This window comes from Herpailurus yagouaroundi, unplaced genomic scaffold (assembly GCF_014898765.1).
Source record: "Herpailurus yagouaroundi ecotype Mexico unplaced genomic scaffold, PumYag 216, whole genome shotgun sequence".
Classification (NCBI taxonomy): domain Eukaryota; kingdom Metazoa; phylum Chordata; class Mammalia; order Carnivora; family Felidae; genus Herpailurus; species Herpailurus yagouaroundi.
Genome location: NW_024412447.1, coordinates 328,561 through 337,769, shown reverse-complemented (window position 1 = coordinate 337,769; position 9,209 = coordinate 328,561). Strand labels below are relative to the sequence as shown.

At 65.7% G+C, this 9,209-nt stretch overlaps 1 protein-coding gene and 1 long non-coding RNA gene across 3 annotated transcripts in view; one reads left to right on the top strand and one right to left on the bottom strand.

Annotated features, from left to right (window-relative positions):
- Nucleotides 1–4,672: 4,672 nt before the first annotated feature.
- Nucleotides 4,673–8,488, bottom strand: LOC121017468 (uncharacterized). The gene is made up of 2 exons (XR_005784767.1): nt 5,784–8,488; nt 4,673–4,989 (listed from the first exon to the last, which is right to left on the bottom strand). It is a non-coding gene; the product is annotated as an uncharacterized LOC121017468 (long non-coding RNA).
- Nucleotides 8,489–8,562: 74 nt separating this feature from the next.
- Nucleotides 8,563–9,209, top strand: part of PDGFA (platelet derived growth factor subunit A) — a 25,171-nt gene continuing 24,524 nt past the window's right edge. Inside the window, exon 1 of one of the 2 annotated variants that reach the window (XM_040455666.1) lies at nt 8,563–8,689. The gene's annotated coding sequence lies outside the window, so the exon portion shown is untranslated. Of the gene's footprint in view, nt 8,690–9,105; nt 9,183–9,209 lie in introns of those variants that run through there. The other variant, XM_040455667.1, reaches the window with a different exon arrangement.

Here is a 9,209-nt window from a genome sequence, read left to right as displayed (position 1 = left end):
GAAGGATGGTGTCCCCGGGGACAGAGCTCGCAGCAGAGCCAGGGGCTGGTCTCGGCCGTGTTAAGTTAGACTTGTCTGTCGGACACCCAGGCACAGGTGCTGAGTGGAGTCTGGGGCTCAGGAGGGAGCTCTGGGTTCGAGGTCTTGGCAGAGGGGCGAGTGGAGCACGGGACACAACGCCGTCGCACCATTTCGGGGCAAGGGCGGTGCTCTGAGACGGAGCTTGCTCAGTGTGAACGAGGGAGCCCCAGCTGCTTGTGGCAGTCGTCTCGTCACCGTGAGGCCTCAGCTGAAGGAAGACGCCGAGGGAGAGAGGGCCGCTAACACACAGAGCCGCGTCCTCGACCAGACCTCTGCTGAAGGCTGCCCGCTGCGCAAGCCAGGTTGGGTCGAGTGCCCCCACCCTGAGGCTGAGAGCTTCTGGCCAAGGCCATCAGCAGGCAGGTAAACCCCTTCCTCCGTGTTGTCCGTCTCCACCTTCCGGGAGGTCAACTCTGTGAGGGCAGGGATGGTGCTCCTCACGCATCACACATAGCAGGTGCGCGGTAAATGTCTGCTGTGGAAGGAACGCGTCTCAGGGCGTCTGTCTTAGAGACAGAGAGGTTGTCTCTGATAAAACATTTCCAGAATGTCAGCTTCAGGGGATCCAGAGATAACCCTAGTGTAGACCAGAGTTTGGGCCGTAGGGGCTGGGTGGCCCTGTTTTGCGTTCACAGGGCACACGCTGTGATCTTAGCTGCACGCGAAGGCTTGAAGGGCGGAGCGCGGCACTGTCCCGGGGAGCCTGGAGCTGGTGACGTGGGGTGCGGAGGGACCCCTCGCCCGCACGTGTGGGGCCACGCTGCCTGTGCTCCCCCACCCAGGGCTCCTGTGGCTGAGGGGGGGGGGGCGGCGGGGAGCTCTGAGCTGCAGGCGGAAACGCCCCGAGCTGAGCGCCGGGCATAAGGTCTGTGCCCGCGTCACCGCACGCGGCCCTCTCCGCACCCCGGCAGTGAGATGCTTGCCGGCTCTGTGCTGACTGCTTCCCAGGCATCACCCCCGTCACCTGAGACCACAGGCGCTCAGAGAGGCGAAGCGTCTTGTTGCAGGCTGCACAGCCAGCTGGTGGTGAAGCCATCCTCAGCCCCGGGCTGGCTCCCCTGGGCCTCGGGCCTGGTCTCTCTCCTGTCCTTCCGACGTCCCGCCGGCAGGCGCATAGTAGGAGCTCAGGAAGCCGGGGGACCCACACGCCGCTCCCCTTGTCCCCCCAGAGGGGAGCCTGGGCCGCAGAGGTCGCCAGGCCTCCCCCCACCCCAGGTCTCCCAAGGGTCACCGCAGGACAAGGATAAGATTATCCTCCGTACTTTGCTCTCTCCTGTCGAGAAAAACAGCCACAGATGAAAATAGCTTCCCCGGCAGTCACAGACGGGGAGGGGTGTCAAGCTCTCCCTCTGCTGGGCCCACAGCCCTTGTCCCCAGGGAGGAAGCACACTGCCGGGGGGCACTCAGAGCACAGGTGTGAGCCCTGAGCTCTGGCGCCCCCTCCCCGGGGGAGTGGGCACCAGCCGGCAGGGGTCAGGGGCGGCCCCTCCCAGGCCGGCCTGGTGCAGGGTGGGGTGAAGGACGCCTGGAGGGCTGAGGACCACCCAAGGAGGGCCGCAGGCAGCGTGGCCCTTCGGAGCGTCGTGTCCCCACCCCCCGCCGGTCAGTGTCCCTGCTCTAAAAGGGCCACCATCCCTGCAGTGTGGGGGGGGGGGAGGCGGGGCAGGGGGGAGTGCTGCCCTCTTTAGAGCCTGGGTGTCTCTTCCGAAACAGTCGGGACTGTATACCTCTCACACCAGTGACACCCGCACCCCACGCCACCTGGACGCTGGGCGGAAAGAAGCCAGACCAGAGGCGGATGCTCTGACCCCGCCGTGGACAGCGTCCCGTCTCCGTGGTTTCCACTTCGGGGAGCTGTCTTCGCCGCCGTCCCGGGGATGGACAGTTTCCAACCAGAGGGTCAGGAAAACAAGGCCTCTCACACCTGGGATTTTAGGTTGTTTCCAGTGTTTGTGGGACCGGTCGCGCCCGCCCCCCCCCGGGAGCCCCCCGCGCACGCGGCCGCTCTGTGGTTGGGCCATTTCCTTAGGCCAGGCGCCCAGACGCGGGGCTGCAGGGTTGGGTCACGGCCAGGGCTCGAGGTGCCAAGTCGCTGTCAGCGTCGCTGCGGCCCCTCCCCTGTCCGCGGGCCCGTCCGCCGGCCTTGTGGCCGGGTGCCCCCAGGGCTCGCTTGCCCTGTGTGTGTCAGCCCGTGCTTTCCCGAGGAGGGACCCGCGAAGGAGACCCGGCAGGTAGACGGCTGTGACCACCACACGCTTTTCCTACGCGGATCGATACACGGGGAGGCCGGGCACTCGATCGTAACAGACAGCGGTTGTGTTCGGGGTTTCAAGTGTTCACTCTGTTTCAAATTTCTATGCGGGGCTTTGCTGAACCTGAACACTGTGAGCGGTGGCCCTGCTGCCCACAGTGATCTGCGGTCCGTGCTGTCTTCCGGAGAAAGCTCCCTGTCTTCCGGAACTTCGGCAAACCGTGGGAAAACTGGGAAACGGCAACCAGCGTTCCCCCACAGCCTTGTATTTGAGCGCTGTCGGCCTTCTAGAACAGGCGTGAGAACCGACAGCGAACCTCGGCTCACCCGCCTCCCGCGCCCCCTCTTCGCTGGCTCTGCGAAGCCGCAGTCACCTGTGTGTCGCTGGCCGCTGTCGACCCACCGGTCACCTTCACACCCGGACCCCGGCCGCTGGAAGCAAGCCGCGGGCATCGTGACCTTTCGCCCCAGGTCCCAAGGCGCGCGGCATCAGCACGACCGTCCCTTTCTCCCTGGTCCTGGTGGCGTCCCTGGCTGCCCGGGTTTTGGTGGAGCCGTCCGGACGCTCTCGGCTGCTGTCCCCAGGGCCACCTGCCTCGGGGGCCTGGGCAGCGCTCTCCGCCCGGAGGGGCCTGCTTGCTCCCGCGAGGCTGGCCAAGAGCACGCACGTTGGCAGGAGCGCGGCAGGCGGCGGTGCGAGCTTCCCCCGTGCAGAGACGCACCCGCCCCACGCGTGTTCCAGAACATTCACTGAACCGTTGCCGGATCCCCCTGAAGTGCATTTAGCGCTGGGGGTAAAGTGTGGTTTCAGCAGGTCACTCTTCCAGACTGTCCTATGGAATAAACAGGCCGGTACCTCTCACGGCTTTTCCTCTGGGACAGACTCTTTTCTGGGCTCTGTGGTTCCGGGCCGTTTGTCACACGAGAGCCTCCCTGTTCTGATTATGGTAGCTCCATGACCCATTTGCCTCTTCCTTCTAGAAGTCTCTGTGCTTCCTGCATGCACCTTTAGCCCCTTGGCCCGGCTTCTACGGGCCGCTTGAGCACCTTTCTCCCCCTGGTGAGGGAGGCCCCCCGAGATGACCCCACAGCTCTGGTCTGATTTGTGCTCCCATCCAGGGAGGTGCAGGCCTCTCTGACGTCGGGAGGCTTTTCCGTCTGGCGGGCCCATGTCTCTGGAGGGTGGGACCTCACTGTCCTCTCTCAGGGAGGCCTGGCAGGCCATCCCTGCACTATATCCCCAGCCGTCCCAGGGTCCAGCCGCTAGCTCTGACCTCTGCCCGGCAGGGGTGAGTCCTGTCTGTCTGATGGCCGAGGGCTGCTGCAGGCCTTTCCCGCCCCGTCCACGGTCACAGACCCGAGAGGGACAGGGCCCGTGGGCAGTGCCTGGGGAAAGAGGTGGGGGATGGCTCTGGGTTCAGACCGGGTGGCCAGCCCCATCTCCTTGGAATTCACACCCAGAACACAGGGACTTGGCCACAAGTCCTGAAGACCCCAGGAGGCAAGCGAGGGGAACAGGGGTTGCTGCTTTGGCCGGGGAGGCTGGCAGCTAAACTCCCCGTCTAGGCTGCCACATTTTGTGTTCCCTGCCCACACTCTCTAATGCCTTCCATACCCCTCGAGTAAAGTCCAGATGCCTTACTTTGGTCTCAAGGCCTGTGTGACCTGCCCCACTGCCTGCCTCCCCCAGCTCACCTTCTCCCACCATCCCATGCCCCTTGTTATTCCTTGAGGAAGCCAAGCCAGTTCCTGCCCCGGGGCCTTTGCACGTGCTATTGTTGTTTCTGCCTATAATACTGGATCCAGACTTTCTAGATGGCCGGTTGGCTTCCTCTCCAACAGACCTTACTGACCACTCCCGAAACACGTTACCTGAAACACTACATGCTTATTTGTCACTTGCTTATCCGGAGACCCCGAGTTCCAGGAGAGCTTTGTTTTCGGTTTGCGCCCCTAGTGCTCCACAGACTGGAGTACGTGAGTATTTGTCGAATGGGGGGAATGAGTATTCCTTAAAGCAACCGTCTATGCTGGCCATTATCCAGAGGAGAAAACCGAGGCTCCCAGATGCCCAACACTTTGCTCAAGATCACACAGCCGGTGAGGCCAGCGGGGGTGTCCCCGTCCCCTGGCTCCGCTGGTCTTGGGGTGTCTGAGGGTCCAGACCTCTGCTGGCTTCAAGGCTGGAGGCGGCCCGCCAGCACTCACCTGGCTGGCTCTGCACTGCAGGTTTGAACTGCATGTGTCTAGACGAGCTTTGCCCAATGGACGTATCGTTTTAGGACATTTCAAATGTTCTATAGTGACCGCGTCAAACAAAGGAAAAACAGGTGAAACTAATTGCAGTAATAGAATTTATTTAAGCAATACATCGAAAATGCTATCATCTCAACATGGAACTAATTTCAAAATTGGCAATGAGAAATGTCACACCCTTTGCCTGCACACGAAGCCCTCTCGGCCACGGAGGCCGTGCGTGTCCGGCGTATCTGTGGGTGAAGCAGCCACGGTTCACACGCCAGCGGCCACAGGGTGGCTGGTGGCTCCCGAACCACACAGTCTAGCCTGCAAGCTGCCAAGCGTCCCTTAACGTGGGTCTTCACGCACAGCATACTCGCAAGATGACTGCGGGCTCACAGCTGTTTCAAAGTCCGTTTCTGTCTGTGAATTTAAAAAGGGAAATAAAAGCATTTAACAGGGAGTAAAAAACAACACTGGGAATGCCCTGCCGGCCTGCCGACAGGTTTATCACCCTTTCTGGGGAGGCTGCGTGGAAAGGCCTGGGGCGGCCGAGGTAATAACCTCATTAACGCCTGCACGGGCCCTCTTGATCTTCAAGGAGCCGTGCCCGTGCCCGCTCGGCCTTTGGATCAGCTGCCCTGAGCCGAGAGAGCCTTGCCCAGAGATAAAGCGAGTCGTGTCTCGTCATTACAAATTGTTCTGAAATCTGGTCTGGCTCCTGGAGCTGGGGCACCGCCGCCGGGCAGCTGTGCGTGCTGCGCGTGCGTGTGCGTGTGCGTGCGCGCGAGCGCGCGCGCAGACTGCTTCTCCCTGGTGGGGCGGGGGCGGACGCTCACTCCCGGCCCCCTTTCCCGCACGAGAGAGCGGAGACACGGCAGCGTGAGGACAGACACATCACCGAGGCCCAGCACGGGGGGGGCGGCGGGCAGCCAGCCCCTCCTTGCCCCCGTGCGCGGGGGCCAAGTGGACACGGACTCCAGTCTTGCTGCCTATATATACCGCTGGCGGCCGCAGCATCCGTCACCGTCCTGTCTGTGACCCGTGGGTCAGCTGCCACCTGAGCAGCTCGGCGTGCGCCGAGGAGCCCATGCCATCAGAGCCCCCTGCCTGGGGCGGAGCCGCCACGCCTCAGCTCCGGCCCTGCGGGCCAAGGGTCTGGCTTCCGGGCCTCAGTGCTCCCATCTGTAAAGTGGGGAGAGGTGGGACAGACCTGCTCTCGTCTGTGTCCGTGTGAGGGAAATGAAGTCACACAGGGACCCAGGTGCTCAGTGGATGTTCGTCGTGACTCCCACCGGGAAGTAACAGCAATCCTAGCAGTGGCGGCTTGTCAGCTGGCGCCAGGCCCCAGGCAGGCACTGGCGGCGGGCGGAGAGGGAATGAGGTGAGCTGGGGTTAGGGTGACACGCAGGCTGCGCAGCTCACCGGGTGCCTAATGAAGCGGGTGCCCCTCTGGCCCCTACTTTGCTCCGAGGAACGGCCAAGGTCCTTCCCATTCCTCCCTGCTGCGGGATCATGGGCTGTATGGTGAGGCACCAGTGGCTGTCGCCCAACCAGTCACCCCAGCTGCACGGCACCCCCTCTCTCCGCCTATTTAGAGCACCTGACTCACTCTAATTATGGGCCTGCAGGCACGTCGGGGCGCGCCGGAGACGCCCGAGATAGCCCGGAAGCACCCGCTCCGGGGGCGACCGGACATCCCAGCGGCCAGGTGCACCTTCACCTTCCGCCAGCACCTCCCCACCCTGGAGATCCCTGCGGCGCCCCCTCCTTCCGCCAGGGGCCCTCTAGCTGGCCTCTGGGGACAGTGACCGAGCCTGGGGCCGGAATGGCCCGGGGGCGGCGCGCGGGGCGGGTCTCCCTGTAGCACACAGCCTGGTGCCCGTCCCGGGGTCCGGCGCCTCCGCAGGGCCTGGGTGGGGATGCCCGCCCAGCCGGGAACGCCGCGCCCACGCTCTCCGCACGGCCGCCCACGCCTCCTCCGATTCCGATGTATATTTAGCCTCATTATCAAATATTTGCAATGAACCGTGTGAACCGCCTAATAGCGGCTGGAAGGGAAACTCGATCCGGGGCAGAAAGAAGCACGTGACCACGCCTGATCCGCAAGGAGCGCGGACCCGGCGCACCGGGCAGGTGCAGCAGCCCCCCCACGCGCCTGGCCTCCGGACTTTCGGCTCCCTGTCCGGGGTGAGCCCCCGAAGCCCACCTGCTCACCCAGTGCCCCCCCCTCCCCCCCTCTCCGCGGGCCGAAAGGGAGACGCTTGGGACCTGAGTGGGCGGGGCGCCGCGCGGCACGGGCCGGGGAGGAGGGAGCGCGTCGCGTGGGTTCTCACCCAAGTTGCTGACCTCTTGGTCAAGTCAGTTGTATCTCTACGTCGCATTCTTGGAAGCCGGGCCCCTGGCTCTGTTTCTGCCAGTTTTTTCGGGGGTGGGGGAGGGCGGGGCCCGTGGGGCTGGGGTCGTAGCCCCGCCCCGGCTGGAACGCGCGGCGTGCCCCGAATCTCCCCCAGAGGCGCCGGTGGCACGGTTTTTGCCGCCCTCCCGCAGCGGCTGTTGTCTGGTCGCTATGACGACTCGCTGAGGTTTTTATTTTTAATAGCCGCCGGCGATTATAGGGACGCCTGCGCCGCGCCCCCAAAAGCTCTCCAGTCCGGGGGCGGGATGCACCCCGGCCTCGCCCTTGCTCTCCGCCCTGGGGCTGGCCTGCAACTCCTATCGAAAGCGCCCCCGTGGCCGCCATGCTGGCCGCCAACTCCAACTGGGCACCCCTGAAGTGCCGCCAGGGAGGGGCGCGGAGGGAGGCCCCCACCTCAGCCCCCGCACAGGCGGCGGAGTTCCTCCTCTATTCCCGCGCCCACGACCGGACCCAGCCCTTTAGCCCCGAGGGGCTGTCCTCGGGCCCCTCTGCCGGAGAGGAATCCCAGGCTCGAGAGGACGTGATGCGGTCAGTTCGGGAGGCGCGTAGGCGATGGCTCAGACCCGGTCCAGCCTGAGTCCTTGGGGGTGCCTGTTCGGCTGCCCTCTCCATGCCTGCCAGTGGTCCCCCCCTCGGAGCCATCGAAGGTTCCAGCTGGACGGACAAGGACTGGCCCTCACGTGCTTCTAAACGTTTCCAAGTTTTCCCTGGTTCTACCTCGGGCTTTCTCCATCCTGACCACCTGGAGAGCGGGGTTGGTGGCGGGGTCCCTGCGAGGGGCTGCCGCCAGGGGAAAGGCAGGGGCACCGGGGAGGCTGCAGGTGTGTGAAGGCACGTGGAAGGGCGCTGGTAGACCCGGGCCCTCGGGGAAGGGCAGAAGAGGTCCTGCCTCCACCCTCCTCACCCTCACCCCGAGGTATCTGGGGGGGAAAGGCGAGCGCCCCCCGAAGCGCCTTCCCGACTTGGCCTTTGAAATGCCGGAGCCCGCCGTTCCATGAAAGACCGCCCGCAGGCTTCGCCTTTACTGCCTTTGTCTGGCGGGAGGGCGGCCGAGGCGGGGCGCGGGCCTAATCCACAGGATGGGGCAGATGGGGGCGGAGGCCTGGGGCGGGGGTAATTCCAGGCGGCCACCCACCCACCCACCGGGGAGTCCCCTAACCCTCAGGGGGCCTCGCCGTCTAGCGTTGGGGTGGCGAGGCCCGCCTTCCGTCCTAGGCCGGGTTCCAGGCTCGGCTGCCCCCTCGAGAGACCAGCCGGGGGGACGATCCCACCTGGTGCAGGCGCGCGGAACCTGCCCAGCTCGGGCGCACCTGCCCTTCGGCGGCAGGGGAACGGCGCAGCCCGCTCAGGCCTGGGCCTCCCGCGCGCCGGTCCCGGCATCGCGCTCTGTGCCGCGCCTCGGCCGGAGGTGGCGCTCTGTACGCCCAGCGGATCCCGGCGTGGGAGGCTCAGACTCCGGGGGTTCCTCCCCGAGCGGATCCTTTCTCCTCCTTCCCTTCCGCCCCCTCGAGTTCCCGGCTCAGGCCGCAGCCCAGCCTTCCACGAGGGAGTGGGGACGCGGGGTCCCAGGGTGGGGACCAGGCACGCTGCAGCCCCCTCCTCCGACCTGGGCGCTCTCCCATCTCGGAATGCGGGTGGAGGTTCCTCATTCAGGCGCCCCAGGCATCGGATTCTGGGCGGGGGCGCGTGGCAGCCGCCAGGTGAGTGCCCCAGACGCGCCCCTAAACCCGCCCCACCTCTCACCAGAGACTCACTCCCCCTCCTTTTATGGCGACGGGGAGGCAGGGGCCCTGGATCCTAGCGGTGGAAAGAGGCCCGAGCGCCGGGGCGGGGGGCCGGAGGCGGGGGCCGGCTCGCTTTTGCCCTTTTCGGCGTAGCAGCTCTGGGCGCTGCCCTCCGCCGCCGCTGGGGCCGAGGGAGGAGAGCCGACGACGGCGGCTCTTCCGCGGCGGCCTCCTCCCCTCCCCGTCCGGTGCCGCAGGATTGCAGCTGGCACTGGAGGGTGGGCAAGCTCCGGGGAGGGGCGCGCGGGGAGCCCCGCCGGGCGAGCGGAGCCCGGCGGCTGTGCTCGGAGCCGGGCGCGGGGCTTTGATGGATTTTACTGCCTGCGTGAGCGCCGGCGTGTGCTCACTGCGGCGGCGGCGGCGGCGGCCGGGCCCTGCCCGGCCCGTGCGGCCCCCGCGCGCTTCCGAGGTGCGGGTCCGGGGCCCGGAATCCGGG